The sequence below is a fragment of the Apodemus sylvaticus genome, chromosome 1 (genome assembly GCF_947179515.1).
Source record: "Apodemus sylvaticus chromosome 1, mApoSyl1.1, whole genome shotgun sequence".
In the NCBI taxonomy this organism is placed as follows: domain Eukaryota; kingdom Metazoa; phylum Chordata; class Mammalia; order Rodentia; family Muridae; genus Apodemus; species Apodemus sylvaticus.
This window is the reverse complement of record NC_067472.1, coordinates 29,660,902-29,682,478: the sequence shown is the minus strand read 5'-3', so window position 1 is coordinate 29,682,478 and position 21,577 is coordinate 29,660,902. Positions and strand designations below refer to the sequence as shown.

General features: G+C 43.0%; 1 protein-coding gene across 7 annotated transcripts in view; it reads right to left on the bottom strand.

The window, feature by feature from the left end:
- The window catches only part of Sgms1 (sphingomyelin synthase 1), a 274,151-nt gene that overhangs the window by 214,940 nt on the left and 37,634 nt on the right, over window positions 1-21,577 (bottom strand). For 4 of the 7 annotated variants that reach the window (XM_052187219.1, XM_052187204.1, XM_052187180.1 and 1 more), the window contains one exon: window positions 17,667-17,745. The gene's annotated coding sequence lies outside the window, so the exon portion shown is untranslated. Of the gene's footprint in view, window positions 1-11,838; window positions 11,909-17,666; window positions 17,746-21,577 lie in introns of all 7 variants that reach the window. The other 3 variants (XM_052187194.1, XM_052187186.1, XM_052187214.1) reach the window with 1 other exon arrangement.

The window sequence follows — 21,577 nt, the reverse complement described above, 5'->3', positions numbered from 1 at the left end:
GAGGAGTAGAAGGCAGGAAATCATCAAACTCCGGGCTGAAATCAATCAAGTAGAAACAAAGAGAACCATACAAAAAAAATCAACAAAACCAGGAGCTGGTTCTTTGAGAAAATCAACAAGATAGATAAACCCTTAGCCAGACTGACCAAAGGGCACAGAGAAAGTATCCAAATTAACAAACTTAGAAATGAAAAGGGAGACATAACAACGGAAACTGAGGAAATCCAAAAAATCATCAGATCCTACTACAAGAGCCTGTACTCAACACAACTGGAGAATCTGGAGGAAATGGACAATTTCCTTGACAGATACCAAATACCAAAATTAAATCAGGACCAACTAGACCATCTGAACAGTCCCATAAAGCCTAAAGAAATAGAAGGAGTCATAGAAAGTCTTCCAACCAAAAAAAGCACAGGACCAGATGGTTTCAGTGCAGAATTCTACCAGACCTTCAAAGAAGAGTTAACACCAATACTCTTCAAACTATTCCACAAAATAGAAACAGAAGGAACACCACCCAATTCCTTCTACGAAGCCACAATTACGCTGATACCAAAGCCACACAAAGATCCAACAAAGAAAGAGAACTTCAGACCAATTTCCCTTATGAACATCGATGCAAAAATACTCAATTCTTGCCAACCGAATCCAAGAACACATCAAAACGATCATCCACCACGATCAAGTAGGCTTTATCCCGGGAATGCAGGGTTGGTTCAATATACGGAAATCCATCAATACAATCCACTACATAAACAAACTCAAAAAACAAAACCACATGGTCATTTCATTGGATGCTGAAAAAGCATTTGACAAAATTCAGCATCCTTTCATGCTTAAAGTCTTGGAGAGAACAGGAATTCAAGGCCCGTACCTAAACATAGTAAAAGCAATATACAGCAAACCGGTAGCCAGCATCAAACTAAATGGAGAGAAACTTGAAGCAATCCCACTGAAATCAGGGACCAGACAAGGCTGCCCCCTTTCTCCTTATCTTTTCAATATTGTACTTGAGGTACTAGCTCGGGCAATTCGACAACATAAGGAGGTCAAAGGGATACAAATTGGAAAGGAAGAAGTCAAACTATCATTATTTGCAGACGACATGATCGTCTACCTAAGTGACCCAAAGAACTCCACTAGAGAGCTCCTACAGCTGATAAACAACTTCAGCAAAGTGGCAGGTTATAAAATCAACTCAAGCAAATCAGTGGCCTTCCTATACTCAAAGGATAAGCAGGCTGAGAAAGAAATTAGGGAAATGACCCCCTTCACAATAGCCACAAACAGTATAAAGTATCTTGGGGTGACTCTTACCAAACATGTGAAAGATCTGTATGACAAGAACTTCAAGACTCTGAAGAAGGAAATGGAAGAAGACCTCAAAAAATGGGAAAACCTCCCATGCTCATGGATCGGTAGAATCAATATAGTTAAAATGGCCATTTTGCCTAAAGCACTATACAGATTCAATGCAATACCCATCAAAATCCCAACTCAATTCTTCACAGAGTTAGAAAGAGCAATTATCAAATTCATCTGGAACAACAAAAAACCCAGGATAGCTAAAACTATTCTCAGCAACAAAAGGAAATCTGGGGGAATCAGTATCCCTGACCTCAAGCAATACTACAGAGCAATAGTGTTAAAAACTGCATGGTATTGGTACAGTGACAGGCAGGAGGATCAATGGAACAGGATTGAAGATCCAGAAATGAACCCACACACCTATGGCCACTTGATCCTCGACAAAGAGGCTGAAAACATCCAATGGAAAAAAGATAGCCTTTTCAACAAATGGTGCTGGTTCAACTGGAGGTCAGCATGCAGAAGAATGCGAATTGATCCATCCTTGTCTCCTTGCACTAAGCTCAACTCCAAATGGATCAAGGACCTCCACATAAAGCCAGACACTCTGAAGCTAATAGAAGAGAAACTGGGGAAGACCCTTGAGGACATCAGTACAGGGAGAAAGTTTCTGAACAGAACACCAATAGCGTATGCTCTAAGAGCAAGAATTGACAAATGGGACCTCATAAGGTTACAGAGTTTCTGTAAGGCAAAGGACACCATCAAGAGGACAGATCGGCAACCAACAAATTGGGAAAAAATCTTCACCAATCCTACATCAGATAGAGGGCTAATATCCAATATATATAAAGAACTCAAGAAGTTAGACTCCAGAAAACCGAACAACCCTATTAAAAAATGGGGTACAGAGTTAAACAAAGAATTCTCACCTGAAGAACTTCGGATGGCGGAGAAGCATCTTAAAAAATGCTCAACTTCATTAGTCATTAGGGAAATGCAAATCAAAACAACCCTAAGATTTCATCTTACACCAGTCAGAATGGCTAAGATTAAAAATTCAGGAGACAGCAGGTGTTGGAGAGGGTGCGGAGAAAGAGGAACACTCCTCCACTGCTGGTGGGGTTGCAAATTGGTACAACCACTCTGGAAAGCAGTCTGGCGGTTCCTCCGAAAACTGGGCACCTCACTTCCAGAAGATCCTGCTATACCACTCCTGGGCATATACCCAGAGGATTCCCCACCATGTAATAAGGATACATGCTCTACTATGTTCATAGCAGCCCTATTTATAATTGCCAGATGCTGGAAAGAACCCAGGTATCCCTCAACAGAAGAGTGGATGCAAAAAATGTGGTATATCTACACAATGGAGTACTATTCAGCCATTAGAAACAATGAATTCATGAAATTCTTAGGCAAATAGATGGAGCTAGAGAACATCATACTAAGTGAGGTAACCCAGACTCAAAAGGTGAATCATGGTATGCACTCACTAATAAGTGGTTATTAACCTAGAAAACTGGAATACCCAAAACATAATCCACACATCAAATGAGATACAAGAAGAAAGCAGGAGTGGTCCCTGGTTCTGGAAAGACTCAGTGAAACAGTATTTGGCAAAAACAGAACGGGGAACTGGGAAGGGGTGGGAGGGAGGACAGGGGAAGAGAAGGGGGCTTACGGGACTTTCGGGGAGTGGGGGGGGGCTAGAAAAGGGGAAATCATTTGAAATGTAAATAAATTATATCGAATAAAAAAAAAAAAAAACTGCTTCCAGGTAAAATATCGAGCTAAGAGCTGCCTCTGTGTGAGCCAGGAAAAGAAGTATCAGAATAAAGAAAAAACAGATTTTACAGAGACAACAAGAACGTCTTCAGAAACCCACAAGGGAAATGAGAGGATCCTAGAAAAGTGCAGAAAAAAAGGATGGGCAAGTTCCAAAGCCAACCGCCAAGGGATGTAAAAGGTCTTAAAGATCCCAGGACAATAACTGTGGCTGAACTCACTGTTGCATCCACAGCTTTTGAAAGGTCACCAAGCTAGCAATCAACAAAGAAACTCTAGAGCTAAATCACACCCTAGATCCAAGGGACTCAAACACACAAACACTGCATCGTGCAGGTTCTGCAAGGTGGGCTTCTCAGCAGCTCACGGAGACCGGTCTAAACAGAGCACATTCTAGGCCACAAACTGAGTTTGACAAAAAAACGACAAAAAAAAAATGGCATCATTCCTTCCATCTTCTCAGGTTACAGTGCAATAAATCCAGAAATCAACAACCTGTAAAATGGCAGAGACTACACAAATACACGGAGACTAAATACATGGCTCATGAGTGGCCAGTGAGTCATTAAAGAAACAAGGACACTTCAAAATCCCTAGAGTGCAAAGAAAACGAAAACACAGTCCAGCAGATGCTTTGAGAGATGGCCAGGGCAAAGAAACGTTTATGCTTAGATACACACAAAATAGAAAGTTTATGCTTACACAAAAAAACTTGTGCTTACACAAAAGAAATGAGGAAGGCCTCAAATAAATAAGCCAGTGATGCACCCTAAAGTCTTATTAAAACCAAGAATAATCCAAACCTCAAACCAGCAGACAGCAGACATAATAAAGAGGACAGAAAAGATTAATGCAGTGGAGATGAGAGCAATAAAGCAGAGACTAAATGGCTTGGTCCTTCGGAAAAAATAAACAGTGACAAACCTCCATCACCAAATTAATTAAAAAAAAAAAGGCAGTTTTGAAAGATGACCATGAAATCCAAAGGCTCATTGGATATTATTTTGAAAACTTAAGATTCCAAAAGCCACAAAAATGCAAAAGAAATAGATCAATTCCTAGACACACATAGCTATCACAAGCAGCTACACAACTTAGATAGATCCATACAACACAACAAGATGGAAGCTGTAATACAGTGTATCACAATCAAGAAACCCCAAGGCCAGACACACCAGCAAATTCTACCAAAGGTTCAAGAAGCGTTAACACAGGCACACACCTCTCCACAGAATCAAATGAAAAGGAACCCTGTCAGACACACTTTAAGCCCAGCATGGCTCTGACACAAACACCTGGTAAAGACACAACAACAAAGAAAACTTGACATCAATTTCCTCCACGAATCTGATACAATGTTTCATGCGTTTATTTCTTGTTTTTGTTTTTCCAAGATAAGGTTTCTCTGTGTAGACCTGGCTGTCCTAGAACTCATTCTGTAGACCAGGCTAACCTTGAACTCAGAGCAGATCCCACTGCCTTGACGTTGGGATTATAGGCGTGCTCCACCACCACCCAGTGATGCAAAATTTCTTTTTTTTTTTAATAAAATTTTTGCAAAGTAAATTCAGAAACATCACGTAATTGGCTTCATTCCAGGATCCAAGCAAGTATGGTTCAAACTACAGGATTCAGAATGCATAATATATATGGGTGGTGGTTGGAATAGGTTTGGTCTCCATAGAGTCACAAGTTTGAATGCTTGGTCACAGGGAGTGCCACTATCAGGTGTGGCCTTATTTGGAGGGGGGGTGTGGCCTTGTTGGAGGAAGTATGTCACTGTGTAGGTGGGCTTTAAGACTGCCTGTGCTCAGGAGCCACCCAGAGCAAAGACAGTCCCCTCCTGGACTGCCTTCAGATTAAGATGTAGAATTCTTGGCTCCCCCAGCACCACCGTGATAATAGACTAAACCTCTGAAATTGTTAACCACTCCCAATTAAATGTTTGCCTTTAAAAGTTGCCTCAGTCATGCAACTAAGACAATACTATACTGAAACAATATGTAAACACGCTTTCAGTCAAAAAGCATATGATCATCCAGACAGATGTAGAAAGGCCCTTGACAAACATCCCTTCAAAAAAAAAAAAAAGCAACCTAACATTGACAAGCTATATCATTCATTCAATAGAAAATTTAAGCTTTTTCATAAAAGTAAAATTAGGGTAACATTTACAATCCTAGTGTATTACATACAAATGATAATTTTCATCCTAAAATCCTATATGAAATGAAAGTGAACAGTTCTGTCAGTAAACTTCCTTCAGTGTTCTATCTAGTCAAAGCTGGTCTAGTTCTTGTCCATCCTTCACAAAAGTACTTACTGTCAAATCTACTGAAGATGGCTCTAACAGTTACCTGTTTTTCAAACTATTCATTTTTTAGACATTTGCTCTTGTAAGTTTTCTATCTTCCAAGATAGAAATCTTATAAAGCTTTGAATCTGCTGTACAGCTGACATTCTGAAGTAGGGCAACATCTGACAAAATCCTCTGGGTGGCATTCCTATAATTCTAAGAATTGCCACAGAATGGACTGAACTGAAACCTTGGGGGACTCCAGGGAAATTTCTGATGGCTTGAATTTGGTCAAAAAGGTTTCTGGCACTGACCCCTTATCACCCGTGACTGTTAAACACACACACACACACACACACAAATATGGGCCTGATTAGGCCAAAGGGAATGAGTGGATCTTCCTAGTGGCAGGGGCCCATCAAGACCAAACAAGATGGTATCAGGAATGTCACTGGAGGGAACTATACAAAGGCGGTGGGAGCAGTCCATCAGGACTGAAATGAACTCGCCGGACATGACACATACCTACAACCCCACACTTGAGAGGCAAGAGAAGGACTATCTCAAGCTTAAGAACAGCCTGCACTACATCAGGAGTCCCAATGTCAACAGTAAAAACGGAGTCATTTGTGTCAGTCCTTCCAACAGTCACTGAAGCCATGCCAGTATGGAAGTGGTTCTCATGCATGGTGACATGTTAATGTAGTTCCTCCCACTGGAACTTCTTCGCTGTATCTCCTATTCTCAGAGCTATTCACAGGCTCCCAAAGAATGTGAAAACCTGGTTTTGTCTGATTTGTTACAGAATTCTGCTGTACAGTGGTGTTTCTACCTTCAGCTTCAAACACGCAGCAATTCCACTTACATACTTCCAACATCGCCATGTGTTCCTTCTGTGATGGCTGCTGGTCGTTGTCAACTTGGCAGGGCCTGGAATCACCTCGGAGGCATGCCCAGAGCACACCTACGAGGGATTATTTAGCTTAGGCCCCAGGGCATGCCTGTAAGGGAGGGAAGACCCACCCTTAAACAGGGCCAGTAGATAGAGGGCTCAGCTCCAGAAGCACTTGGCCGGTCACACCTGACAATCCCATACAGTCCATAGTATATGCAGTGGAAGAAGAAAGCTGTCTATCAAGAGTCATCCCCTGGCCTCACCTTGGATTCCTTCAGTACAGATCACCAATATGAGAACAATTATCTGCTCGGCAGAGCTTGCTTGTGGGAGTGGATCATCTATCTCAATCAGAACTAGATTGGGGCCCTTGGCTCAAGAGCAATTATCAGACGAAGAATTTCTCGGGAGTGCTTACAGGACCTGAGCTTAGATAGAAATGAGCCAGATAGACCTTGACTACTCAATAACAACTTCCTTCTTCCCCCAGTCCCAACTCTGATTCATCTTACTATGGAAATCGATCATCTCCCAAACAGTGTTCTAACTGGGGCATCCATCCACACAGGGATCTAATGAAATGCCAGCAATGTCTAAGACACCCCACCAATGGCACTGATCTTGGAGTCTCTGTAGATTCGCTGTCCCTTGTCCGAGCTCTCCTCCAGCAACCACCACAGCTGCAGCTGGAGAGCACACCCCTTTTGGCAGAAGAGTCAAATCCCGTAAATGCCACCCTTTCTCTCCATCCCCCTCCACACGATGGAGGCGGTGGCCCACAATGGACAGAATATTTCATTCACCCTCTGCTGGAAAACAATTTTTCTCAGAGAGAAACTGGGTAGATAATTCTCAACCAGATGAGGGGTCTATTCATGACGATCTCAAGTGACAAATGACAAAGCTGTTCTCTGTCTCATAATACTTCACATTTTTTTTTTGAATCAGAATCTGTGTCGCAAATTTAACCCCTTTATTCCTTGGTAGCACTTTTGAGGTCACCTATTATGCAATAACATCTCTCTCTATCTATCTCTCTCTCTCTCTCTCTCTCTCTCTTCCTCTCCCTCTCCCTCTCCCCCCCTCACACACACACACAAACACACACATACACACCTTCAGCCAACAGAAATTCGTTGAGAAATACAAATAACAGTTACTAAACATCGACTGCCAACATCATGTTGGCTAGAGGATGAAATTTTAATAACTGTTGTCCCTCAAGCACAGAATGGAAATGTGCTTGGAAACTGTCTTTAGTGGTTCTTGGGCTCCTTATCCAGGAATCTATAAATAGTGCAGAGCTAGGCTCTAAGCACTGAGCATGAACTAATTCTAGCAAGTTCAGAAAGTGGTGGTTTTTGCACACAGCCGTAATAGTTTGCCTTTTCACTGAGACAGAGAAAGAGAAGAAGGGGCAGGGAGATTGTTTTTCCTTTGTTGGCCCTCAGAATTCAGAAGTCTTTTATAAATGCGAGCTTCTTCAGATGAGCTGAAGAAAGCCAATGAGATACTGGGGCCAGGACTTTGAAAGTGGATATACATGGCAGAAGAAGCAACTGCAATAGTCCATGGGGGGTGACAATATGCAGGAGGCCCAAGGTGAGAATGACAGCCAGTGTGTCACCATCCACAGGGCCCCTCTTAGCAACAAAGGTCCTGGTGGGCACAGTTCATGTGATTCACAATACCATATAAAGAAACAAGGAGGCAGGCTTGAAGGGTGTGACAAGGACAGAAGTCCAGAGAAAGTGAGGAGTTGCTAATTAAACAATGGAGGTCCCTTTCTTAACAGGCAAGAATTTGTGCTTTATATTTAATTTGGCTAAAAATATTACTAGACTGTAGGAGTCTTCAAGAGACAAGAGTGACTTTCTAAACACAGGAAACCTGTGAGTCTGGGTTCTACAAAGGCTCCTAGAGTGTGTCCAGGCCAGTTCAGATGGAAAGTAGTCTGTTCAGCACTCAGTCCAACCCATCCAAAAGAAGGAACTCGGGCAAGTTTTCCTAGCAATCAGCATGGAAACAGGGTTTCCTTGTCAGTCTGGGTGCGGAAGTGATAGATAGGCCTTGAGGAGTGGCAGCAGCGTGTCAGTACAGCCTGCAGAAAACAAGGCCGGTTATCTAGTGACTGCCAAGGCCAGAAGCATATCTTACTGCAAAATACCAAAGCATTCCTCCAAACAGCAGAGTGTGGATGTTGACGGTGGGTACATCCTATATTCAGAGAGGGAGGAAGCAACTGAACTGACCACCAGAGAATTATGAAATTATCCTTGGCCAGTTAGCCTGTACTACAAAAACCATTCTGCCCCCCCTAAAGCTGCTTCATGTATGCAGAGACCTGATCTCAGAATGAAAACTAAGACTTCTTTCCCTACCCATTGGCAGTCCCAGCCTGAGTGCTTTGTGGGAGCATTCACTATGAATAAAACTCACAATTTTAACCCGGATCTCTAGGCTGTATTTATGTCTAATCTCTTTTGGCCCAGGAAGGTCCTTTGTGGGTGGCCAGTAGCAAATAGATTTAAAGTCTATTATTCTGCTTTTTATGGGAAACAACTTACTGTGTCTGCTGCATTTTAATCTAAGGATTATATGCTTAGCCCCTGGAAAATTTCTTTTAGAAACATCAATAAGGATCTTTTCAAGAATTTTTTTTTTAATCAGGAGGCCCAATTATTATCCACACATTTATTGGTATTTAAGGCCCTGACATAAAAAGCCTTGGGCCCAAAAAGGCAAGGCAGCTGTTGCAGACTTAACAAGAAAGCCAGTATTCTACTGGGACCATCTAAATGTATACCACACCTTGAAATAGAGTTAGAGTGGATGCTCGCCCCGCAGGTGTGTTTGAGCAAAGGCTGATGCTACAAATTCTGACCTCCTTTTGTTGTTGGCTTATTTGGTCTGGTTTGGTTTGGGTTTGGATTTTTAAGATTTCCAGATGGACTTCAAGTTAAATAAGCAAATACATATTTAATGCCTCTCTTCAAAATTCTCAACACACACACACACACACACACAAAACCCCATTATTTCTTTTAAAAAGGCATATATCTCCTAGGACAAAGATAGCAGGAACCAAATAGTAAAAATTTCAAGCTGTTTTTAAAGGTAAAAAATAAAGGGGGGGGGGAAACCAAGCCATATCTTCGAATTTGTGGAGCCCCATTCTGCCTCAGAAACAGGCATTCCAAACCCACCAGGCATATAAAATACCTAACATGAAAGACACGGGGGAACCGTTCAACTTGAAACAAAAAATAGGACAGAAAAATAATAGTGCTTTCAAAAGGTAAAAAAGTTAATCTCAGAATACCCACTTAGTTTATGAGAACGCTCAGGAGCTATCAGCAACAGAAAAGAAAATAAACCTGATAAGTTAACAACTTTAGAAGAGTCCCCCCCAAAATGTAAGTTATCTTTGGAAAGAGACATTCAGAGACAAGTCAAACGTCTTGCAACAGGTCTTGAAGGAAGCAGAGTAAACAATGCGGGAAGCCAAGACTGCAGCACGGAACTCAAAACAAAAGGAGTGGGCGGGCTTCTCAGTGAACTCTGCCTCCACCTCCCAGTGCTCTGGCCCGGGTGCAGACAGGAGCAGGAGCTTATCTGGCTTACAACTCCATGCTAGGACATCTAGGACATACAGTCCACTCTGCAGGTGAGTCTGCCTGAGGACTCTAGATAAACCGGCACTTGACAAAGCAGCAGAAACAGTGCACTCTCTACTCAGCTAAGGAACTCTCTTCATAAACAAGACCCCACACCAGCAAATGGCGCAGCCCACATTCAGGGTGGATTTTCTTGCTTCAGTTAACCAATTAAGAAAAATCCTTCTCAGGTAGGCCCAGGGCCACCAGAGCCACTCCCTCCGTCCCTCCCTCCCAAAGGCTGCCTTCCCAAGTGCTCATAGTTTTGTCATCTTGGTAAACTCATCATCACAGTGCTCTTTAGACATCATGGTGTGTGGGGGGAGAGGGGACACGAAACGCATGTCCCACCCACGGCAGGAGATCATTAAACCATCCAACACTGCTGAATGCCTTCACAAATGAAGTCAAAAGACACAATAGAAGACCCTGTAAAGAACTGAGAATCCGTAGGTGCCAGTGTGCTCACAGCGAGCCTGGATCTGGAGAAGGCGAGTAGCCCTTCCTATCAGCAACCCAGTGACGCCCAGCCAGGAATGCTACACCTAGCCAGGCAATCAATTAGGCATGAGTGTAACACTCTCAGGTTCCCAGCAGCTCAGAAGTCTTACTTCCCATTTGCAAATTGTTAGAAAGCTTGCGGAAATTAGAAGGTAAAAGAAGAAAAATCAGAATATGGGCGGGGAGGGGGGGCGGGGAAGGAGAAAAGCCAATCAGAGACAGGCTACAAGGACTACTCAGAATGGACAAGCTAAGAAGCAGCATGGCCCACAGCACCGCCCACAGCACAAGGGATGGCTCCAGGTGTGAGTCCTTCAAGATCACAGTAATATGTGTTAGAATACTGCCAGAACCCTCCTATAGAAAGCTGTGGTTATTCACACGTCTTTAAAAAGTGAATGATTTTTTTTAAATCAAGATAAAACGTAGCCAAGCTGTTAACTAGATTAACCACCAGGTAAGGAATAGCATAAAGGGACGGGACCCTTTAAAACAAACAAAGAAACAAAACAAAAAAAACAACAACAAAAGCCTAAACTTTTAAAAGATGACATGTTGCATCATACATCAAGCTTGACAACTTACAAAATACATACGTTCATATGTGTCTCGCCATTTAAACTTAGCACAGGTGGGCCAGAGACAGGAGCCCCTTTATAGTTAGTAGTCTCAAGCAAGTTGGTAACACCTGCAGACACTGGACTCCAGGGACCAGGGCATGCTCCAGGTGAGTCCCAGACTTACAAGCTGCTCCCGACGGGAGGCCGTGGAGAAGAGAGCCTGCTGGGGATTGAACCTGGGATCCTCCATCCCGTGGACCACTTACCACACTTCACTCTGTGTTCCAGCGCATGATATATTTTCAAATAGTCAAATTCATGGAAACAGCAGAATGGGCGACACCAGAGCTTAGGGAGCAAGCAAAGCCAGGAGTTGTGTGATACGATTAGTGTTTCACACAAAGAAAAATGAGGCTATTGGCTTGGGCGTGGGGAGGACAATCAATGCTTGGGAGGAAGGAAAGAGGGGAAAGTACGTAATTCTGTTTCAACTAAAAACAAGTTTTAAGGTTTTAAAAGAGAAAATATGAAACAGGATAATCAACCTAAGAACTAACAGTGTTATCCAGCCCATGGTGGCTAACGATGTTATTTTGTTGCTGACATTACAGAAAATGAGGATGACCCTGCTTTCCCAGCTCTGAGACACACCCAGGTCAACAGCAATGAAGTAATTGTTAATATACAACCCCAGAGTACTCAGCAAGGCAAAGGCTCTGGAGGAGCTAGGAATAAAGTCAGGGAGAGTTAAATCTAAGAACCTATTACGGTTCCCACAGGCATTTGGTAAATTCAGGATCTGTCTACAAAATTAAAAGTTAATCCACTTACCCTCTGAGTATGTGTACATGTGGAATGTAATTATGATCATAAAAGCAGGTGTTGAAATCAACCACTCCTCCTGTTAAAGAGACAATAACAAAGGAGTGTTTGGACGCTAGGCATTAGTGTGAGACTCATTTGAAATTCCTGACAGTATCTCATTGTAAATGATCGCTTGTCAAAAGGAAGGCTAAAATAATAATAATAATAATAATAAAAACACAAAGGCAAAGGCACAGCTCATTCAAGGTACATGTGAGCTCCTCCCACACACCAGGTAGTCTGAGTATGTTCCATCAGTGGAAGCTGTGCTGTAGGGCAGTGTCATGAAGGGAACCAGGAGTCTGGCTATGAAAAAGCTTTGCAAATACTGATTAACATCACTTTTTCCTTAAAAGCACTGCATGGAGAGCCAAAACTGTTTTCCATCAGATTTTTCTTTGCTTTGCTAGCTACAGATATGGGAGCTGCCTTGTAAAATGCCAACAGTAATACTCTGACTTTCGGAGTTTTAAGTCTGCAGTAAATATAAAGAAATCATTGTTGTTGTCCTCAAAACGCAACATGACCCTCCCTAAATGTCTGAGACCCAAGAGCGAGCCTCCTACATCACAAAGGAAAAATTCTCAGCAATTGTAGAAAAATATTCTTAATAGGGAAACAGTGACTCCCTTTATACAGAGTTGGCTAAAGCCCAAGAAACAATAAGACAGTCCAAACCTGTGGCAGCGAGCCCATCTCACATCCTACTGAACCCTACCCCACCCCAAAAGCGTGTTTGTCATCTACTGCTCTGATTTGATTAAATAAACGACCAACATTTCTGAGTGAATGCCAACCCTAGAGTGCCTGACCATCCCCACTCGAGTACGTGCCCACCAGGGCGGAGCAGCATCAGCAGAACACCAAGAAAGCTCAACTCGGTAGAGTAAATAACGCCCCGGGCCTTCGGGAACTTCTACAGGCGCTTCTAGAAGCAGGTCTACTTTGTACAGGTTCCTCATCTCTGCTTCCTTCATCAATTATTAACCCACTCCCTGTAGTCAACTCAAAGGCAAGAGAGTATTGACCCTTACAGGCCACATGGGAGGACGGCAACACAATATTGGGAGGTAGGGAGCACAGCAACCAGAAGTTACTTTCAGAAATACCCCATAAATACCCATTCATTTGAGCTTTCCCAGAAGCTTGAGGGGCAAAAACCTTTGTCCCCATCCAACAGTTAGAGAAAGGACCACAAGGAGGTTGAGTAACAGACGTGTCAAGACCTACATGGATTCATTCGTGTCCTGTATCACAGGCTCATTCTCCCACCTGAACATATCTTCTCTCAGCTCAAACGTAAGAATCCACCTCAATGCTTTGCAAACTGTAAAATGCATATTAATTATCATTATCACAAGTAGTGAACTTTCCAGTACTGAATGACCTTCCTAGTATCTAGCTTTATGTGTCAGTAAAGGCAACAACCATTAACCTACTGTCCATCAGTCTGCCTGTCCACTCCACCTAAGGAAATGATACCCTCAGGCTCTAGAACTGAAGGACATGACCAGGACAGTTCAATCAAAAGAGAATGATGCCCCGCCCCCAGCCTCCCACCAGACACACATGGCAGCACAGCCCCAAAGGCCATTTCCTGACATGACCTTGAAGCTGCTTGTAGGACTCCACTCACACAAGCACGCAGCCAAGATGGATCCCCATCATGGCGACCCTTAGACGGCCCAGCCAGGCCCTCTGTCAGGGAGATCCATCCCTGGGCTCAATTACCCGCACACTACGTGGATAGTTTGAACTGGGTTTTCTGTCACTTTCAGCCAAGAGAAACATCTGGGTACTTTCTAAAAGCACATTTTGTTCTATTGAGCCACAATGACATGAACTTCAGAACTTTCTCTTTTTCGAAAATAAATCTTGACGGAGTGGCAAAGTAAATTTTAACTAGACAGGCTTGAGAAGCCAGCCCTCCTAAGGACCGCATTCTTGGTGAGATAACTCCACGGAGTATAGAACAGGCCAATTTTTCTTGTGCCACAGAACAAATGATTTCACCTATCAGCTTTTATTTTTCTTCAGGAAATGATATTTTAGGCCAGTGGTACAAACCTGTAATGCCAGTAACTTAGGATACTGACAACAGAACTGGAGATTAAGCCTATAGGCTACAGGGGTTAGGGGGAGAGGTTTTTTTTTTAGAGGTTTATTTATTTATTTATTTTAGGTATATAAGTACACTGTAGCTGTCTTCAGACACACCAGAAGAGGGCATCAGATCCCATTACAGATGGCTGTGAGCCACCATGTGGTTGCTGGGAATTGAACTCAGGACCTCTGGAAGAGCAGCAGCCAGTGCTCTTAACCGCTGAGCCATCTCTCCAGCCCTGGTGGGTTTGGGGGTGGGGGAGGGGGACTTTAGCTACAGGGCTGTCTGTCTAGCTCACAGTTCTTGAGGGTCAGAAGCATGACACCAATTTCTGCTCAGTTATGGTGGGTCCTTGTGCAGAACAGTGCCAACAATGGCAGAGCACGAGCCGCGTGGTGAGCGACTCTACAGAGGAGAGAAAGGAACGCTCACTTACTTAGCTTACTAAGCTAAGCAGGGTTTCATGAACTGTGCTCACTTCTTCCGCGGACAAGCAGGCCCCCTCTCTGTCTAGTAAAACCTCCCTCCTCCCAGCAGCTGCATTTCACAAGTCTCCAGGACACAAACTAACTCCTAAAGACAGTCAACTGCACTCAAGTTGACAACACAACAAACCAGTGTGCATTTTAACTCACATGCTCACTGGACCATTCATGGACCATTCATCCCAGTGGTGGTTCCTTCAGAAGTCTTGAGATTTTAGAGGAAAGCACCGTTGCCCACCTATGCTCCTGCCTCCACATAGGGTAAGAAGCATTCCACTGTGGTCGGGTGACTCCAGAGGTGACCGGGAGCATCACTGAGAGAGTCTCATTTTGTTGCTCCCTTGAACTTAGCACAGAGCTAAATACTTACAACTGCAACATCCGAGTGAAGCAAACACCCAGGCTAGCTCCCAGAAGACCTCGGGCTGGAAGAGGGAAGGATAGCCTGTGTGGTCTATGGTGGCTCCCTGACATATTCACAGCTGGTCTGAGGACGGTCACGGGTGCTGAGAGGGCAGACCATGGAAGCCCAAGTGTCCACTCATAAAACACAGGCAAGCATTTATAAAAACTGCTAACTGTGGGTTACAATGAGATTTCTTGGGGAAATATAAAAGCCATTACTTTGTGTTCCTTGCAGTGATGTCTACGGACTCCTCATAAACATAAATGATCATGTCTGACCTTGAGCCAGGAAGGATAAGCACACTAGCACAGACTGATTTGTTTCTCTACATGCCACACGGTATTATCTTGGTTTGTTAGGATTACAAAGGCCTGCTCAGCTTGCTGTGATAAGCAAGCCCAAAGCTCCCCTCCCTCTCTCAGACCAGGCAGCCCTCACACAGCCTAGAACCGCAGCCCAAATAGTCTGGGTCTTAAAGCTGTAAGAATTAGTGTATGTCACACTGCAGGGTCTTCCTGCTAAGGCAGTCACTGGATTGTGTACAGCAACTACACATCAAATTTATAAAACTAATTGACAGATGATGTGTTAATTTTAAATTGGGAAGCTGACAGTATTATTTCCATGCTATATTTTGTTATACTTCATAGAAAACACAAACCTAGAATGGAATTTTTAAATTCCCAAGCACCTCTTAAAAAAATGCACAAACTTTATCTGATTATCATCATTTTGTGCATAAAATATGGTGGCACTTTAAATATTGTTAGAAAAAAATACACAAACTTGATGAGCTTAGAGTCTATATGGCCACATAGATCATCTTTACTATATCTTTTCTTTAATGACATAAAGCAGGAGCTAGTAATCATTTAAAAAAAAAAAAGCAGGTCATAAATATTCCCAGCTCTGTGAGCCATAAGACCATTTGTTGCCACTACTTACCCTGGGTTCTACTATTACATAACACAATTTGAAAGCAAATCAGCATGACCGTATTTGAATAAAACTTTATCTGGCAATAAAAGCAGCATTGCCCCATAGAGAATACTTTCTTATAATATATTCTTCTAGCTCTAAACAGCTTCTAAACTGAACCTGGTTAGGGGTATATACTCAAATCTCTGCAGTGCCAATTGCCTGTTAATTGCAACCCTGGTCTATGAATGCCTTTGAATTTACTTTCCTGAGCCCTAGAGTTCAACTACTCTGTGTCCACAACTGTGACTCCGTGAGCACAATACAGGCTCACAGGTACAAGGTACTGATGTTCTCTTCCCCTTAATACCTTATATCAGCACCTGGTAAGCACTGAGGTATTTATTGACTGATGGCCTGTTTGAGAGAGTCCACAGCTTGCCTGGGACACTGCAGAGTAACAGGCAGAGGCAGACACAGAACAAGGCTGCAGAGAGGGGCAGAGAGTCACAGTAGCAGCCGGAGTCACTGCAGAACTCAAGAAACCACACAGAGCTCGTGCTCCTGCATCTTCCATCAAGGCAGGACTTGTTCACAAGCAGCAGCAGGGCCAAGGCTGGATGTCCTGATGTTACTCCACTAGAGCGATGGTAAAGATAAACCTCACTCAGCCTCCATTCCTGTGGGGGTGGCCTGGATAAGCAAACCCCTCAAAATGATCCATATCTGCTAGAGTAAATAAAACATGGTGTTTCCTCACAGTGGAATGCTTGGTAGCAATGAGAATGGGCGTTCTGTAACCATATGCGACAACAGGAGTAGTAGATGGCTTGGAAACAAAACATATAAACATATAATCTCAGTTACACGTTATACACGTGAGCATGAGCACACAGAGAAACACACACACACACACTAAACAAAGGAAAAACATATTTATGCTGCTACAAATCAAGGGGGCAGTAGTCATGCATGAATGTTTGGTTTGCAGAGTTGCCTTGAACTATTTATAAATCATGTAGTTATTAAAAGCCTAGAATTCAGAACAGCCAATAGCTACCCCACAAGAGATGATGAATGATTCCTGTAATCATCTCCGATGTTTAATGAATTGTGACTATATCACTATAGAATTATAAAGTCCAACAAATCTATGTAAAATGTCTAGCCTGGAATCACTTCTAGTCTCTCTGGTCTTGACTTTGACATTATTAACATCAATTTTACATGACCACTCATGATCTTTCCATGTTCTCCTACAGATATGGATGTTTTTCCTTAATTAACCAACATTTGATCTCGCAGATCACAGAGACTGGTTTACTCATGAAGGCTCATCAGGAAGAGGAGAGCTGTTACCATCTGATCCCCTCACGCAACCAACCAAAGGGCAGCCAAGGTGGACGGGCAGCTTACAGGAGAAGAGCCCAGGATGTCTGTCTAATGCAGGGCCAACACCATGCCTCCATATACACATTCAGACTGCTTAGCTGCCCACTAATTAGAAATAGTTTAAAATTTTTTTATTTCTGTAAATTATGAAGGGAAAAATTTCTGCTACACTCTTGTGCTTATGTGATCTGGTGTCACATAATTTATGAGTGTCCTGAAATGCCACTCATGGGAGGCTGTTATTATTTTTAGAAGCCCTAAACATTTAGGAGAAAATGCCATGGTATTTGCAACATATTCCCATGTGTTTCAACAAAAACAAAAATAATCAAAATATTTTTAAGGGGACACACCTACCCAAACAGGAAAAAAAATAAATCACAAAACACCAATAACATTCAAATGTGGGTGCTGGGCACACTGTCTGTTCTGTCCCCTCTTCAGGAGGCTTGAGAATATTTCATAATCTAAAGCTGCAGACAAGTCTTACCTTCTGAATGCGTGGCTATCTTCTAAATAGAATCAAATGGCGAGGTCTGTCCTCGGGCACTGCTCACCCTGCCTTCACCCTGCAAGCAACAGCAAGCAATGTGCTAGCCTCAAGGAACTGTGTGTAGGCAATGTTCTTTCAGTCAGGAGATGTATTTAATATATGTCAAGTCTTGAGATGAAAATATTGCTATAACTTAAAAAAACAGGAAGAAATATGAAAAAAATGATCCCATATTGACCATAGGAAATTTCCTTTCCTTCACTCTAGCTTGGAATCAAAGCCTCCTCACCGTGAACTTCTTTTTCCTCCTCTCTCTCTCTGGTTCATTTTAAGGTTATTTTTTGACAAAAACTGCCTTGATTAGGATACAGAGTGACAAACTGCCATATGCATACATATGTACACATCGAATAACTATGACTACAGCCAGCTAATTAACATATCTACTACTTCATGTCCTTAATTCCCTTCTCTTATTGTTTGTTTTGAGCCATGCCTGGCCACGGAGCCCAGGCTGGCTCGTTCCTCTGGATCCTCCCACCTGTATTCAGAGTGCCAGCGTTACAGGTACCAGCCACTCACACTGGGTTATTAGTAATTAATTATGACCATCATGTCCATCCTTCAAACTTTCTGAACACCAGTGCCATGGTGAGTTGCTCTTCATATGAAACCACTTCTAGACAGTGTCATGGCCCAAACATGCTGAACTCAGGCCAAGCTCAGAAAAGACAGAGCTGTAAGGGCCTGGGCCTCCTTTTGACCTTGAATTTCCGAGACCATACATATCAGGCATTAATAGATAGATAGATAGATAGATAGATAGATAGATAGATAGATAGATAGATTTTACAGTCAACAACCACAGTAAAACTTCAGATCTCCCTCAATTCCTCTGAGGCAAAAATAGTCAGAACCAGCCCATCCTAAGTCCAACTGTATTCTCCCCAGCCAGGCAGCTGAGTGTGACCTAAGTCACACTCATATTGTCACCACAGGTCTGCTTTGGAGGTACCTAATCCACCCAATCTTCCCCTACAGTTCCAAGTAAGTTTACCAACCTCTCTCTAGAGAAAGCAGCTAAGAGCCAAAGGAGGTATCTAACAAAGATCCCCAAGTAGAAAATAACAGAAATTAAATCCTACGTAAGTCTTCTGAATCAAAGTCTGTCTCACTACACATGGTTTGCTCTGTCTCAGAGATGATGATGCTCTTCCAAACAGCAGCCTAGAGCCAAAAGGCCAGGCATCACTCTCACCTGAGGGAGCATGCGGGTGTGTGCTACAACGTGTTTCCTAAGAGAAGACATCCACAATCATGCTTAATAGTACCATTAATCCTGTAATCACCACAATTACTATAATTACTACGAATAATTATACTTCCTTGTAGACACAATAACCTTCGTGTATTTTTGGCATTTTATACATATAATTCATTTTCCTCCCTTTGCTCAAAGGAGTCTGCCTAACTGAAGTAAATAACAAGAATTATGAGGCTCCCTGGTCACTTTCGTCTTTGCCGTAATCAACAGAAGCCCTTGCTGGTGGACTCCTTTTCACACAATGGAAACAAAGGTGCAATACAGCAGCACAGGTTCAGCCCCACAAAGGAAGCCCAGAAGCAGAAGGGAGAACACAAACTCTCCATGCACTGGTGGCAAGGGTCTCTCCGTCCAGGAAGGGCCTTTCTGCTAAGCAGATGTCTGTACACACAGGCTGCAGGTGTGATGCTTAACTGGTCAGCAAAGGCCTGAGGAGGGAGAGCTCGTGGGTGCCCAATCCTGTCCTCTTCACTAGTTAGCTTAAGAAGTGAGAGATACATTTTGCTGATAACTAAGGATGTTGAACATTTCTTTAGGTGTTTCTCAGCAATTTGAGTTTCCGAAGTTGAGAATTCTCTGTTCAGCTCTCTTCCCCATTTTTTTAATAGGGTTATTTGGTTCTCTGGGGTCTAACTTCTTGAGTTCTTTGTATATATTGGATATTAGCCCTCTATCAGATGTAGGATTGGTAAAGATCTTTTCCTAGTCTTTTGGTTGTTGTTTTGTCCTATTGACAGTGTCCTTTGCCTTACAGAAGCTTTGCAGTTTTATGAGGTCCCATTTGTTGACTCTTGATCTTAGAGCATAAGCCATTGGTATTCTGTCCAGGAACTTTTCCCCTTGAGCCCATGTGTTCAAGACTTTTCCCCACTTTCTCTTCTATTAGATTCACTCACACCAGCCAGAATGGCTAAGAACAAAAACCAGGTGACAGCAGATGCTGGCGAGGTTGTGAAAAAAAGAGGAACACTCCTCCACTGTTGGTGGAATTGCAAGCTGGTACAACCACTCTGGAAATCAGTTTGGTGGTTCCTCAGAAAATTGGACATAGGACCCAGCTATACTATTCCTGGGCATATACCCAAAAGATTCTCCAAAATATAAGAAGGACACATGCTCCACTATATTCATAGTAGCCTTATTTATAATAGCCAGAAGCTGGAAAGAACCCAGATGTCCCTCAATGGAGGAATGGATGCAGAAAATGTGGTACATTTACACAAAGGGCTACTACTCAGCTATTAAAAACAATGAATTAATGAAATTCTTAGGCAAATGGATGGACCTAGAAATATCATCCTGAGTGAAGTAACCCAATCATAAAAGAACATACATGGTATGTACTCACTGTTGAATGGATATTACCCAATATACAATTCACAGACCACAGGAAGCTTAAGAAGAAGGAAGGCCAAAGTGTGGGTGCTTCGGTCCTTCTTAGAAAGGGGAACAAAATACTCATGGGAGCAAATATGGAGACAAAGTGCAGAGCAGAGACTGAAGGAAAGGCCATCCAGAGACTGTCCCACCTGGGGATTTATCCCAGATACAGTCACCAAACTCCAACACTATTGTGGATGCTAAGAAAGGCTTACAGAAAGGAGCCTGATATAGCTGTCTCCTGGAACCCTGTCAGTGCCTTGCAATACAGAGTCGGATGTTCGAAGCCAACCACTGGACTGAGTACAGAGTCCCCAATGGAGGAGTGAGAGAAAGGACTGAGGAGCTGAAGGGATTTGCAACCCCATAGGAAGAACAACAATATCAACCAACCAGACCCCCAGAGCTCCCAGGAACTAAGCCTGCAACCAAGGAGTACACATGGCTCCAGCTGCATATGTAACAGAGGACAGCCTTGTCAGGCATCAATGACAGAAGAAGTCCTTCAGCCTATGAAGGTTCGATGGATGCTCCAGTGTAGGGGAATCGAGGGCTGGGAGGCTGAGTGGATGGATGGGTGGGTGGAGGAACACCCTCATAGAAGCAGGGGGATGGGGGAGGGGATAGGGGTTTCCAGGAAGGGAGGGAAACTGGGTAAGGGGATAACACTTGAAATGTAAATAAATTTAAATAAATAAATAATTTTTAAAAAGAAGTGAGAAACACTCTCCCAGCTGCTTCCTCGCCTGGAGCTTAGACTGCCTTCCAGAGATGTTGGGGTTCACAAAGGAGACTCACAGACTGGGGGCCTTGCCCCCCCCCCCAGGAATACTCTCTAAGCAGCCGCTTCTACAGCCACCCAAAGCTAAGGGGGAAATACATAAGGTATTTTCTAGAAACCTCGATCTTAACTCAAAGATTTTGGTGGTAGAAAGTTAAGCAACTAAATTAACAACTTGAAAGCTGTTAATATTAAAATGAGAATGAGAATGTTGCTGATCCTTAAATTCTTAGGGAAAACAAAATTCCATTTTGACTTCCCTAGGCCATTTCCAGCTTCACTCTCATCTGTGGAGTTTGGGAAGAGAAGTGCGAACTGCTTCCCCCTTCTCTTACAGGCAGCATGGAATGGGACTTCATAATCGCCCACGTTCTGAAGACTTCTCTTCAAAATCAGAAGTCCCAGACTTTTGCCGGTTGTAGA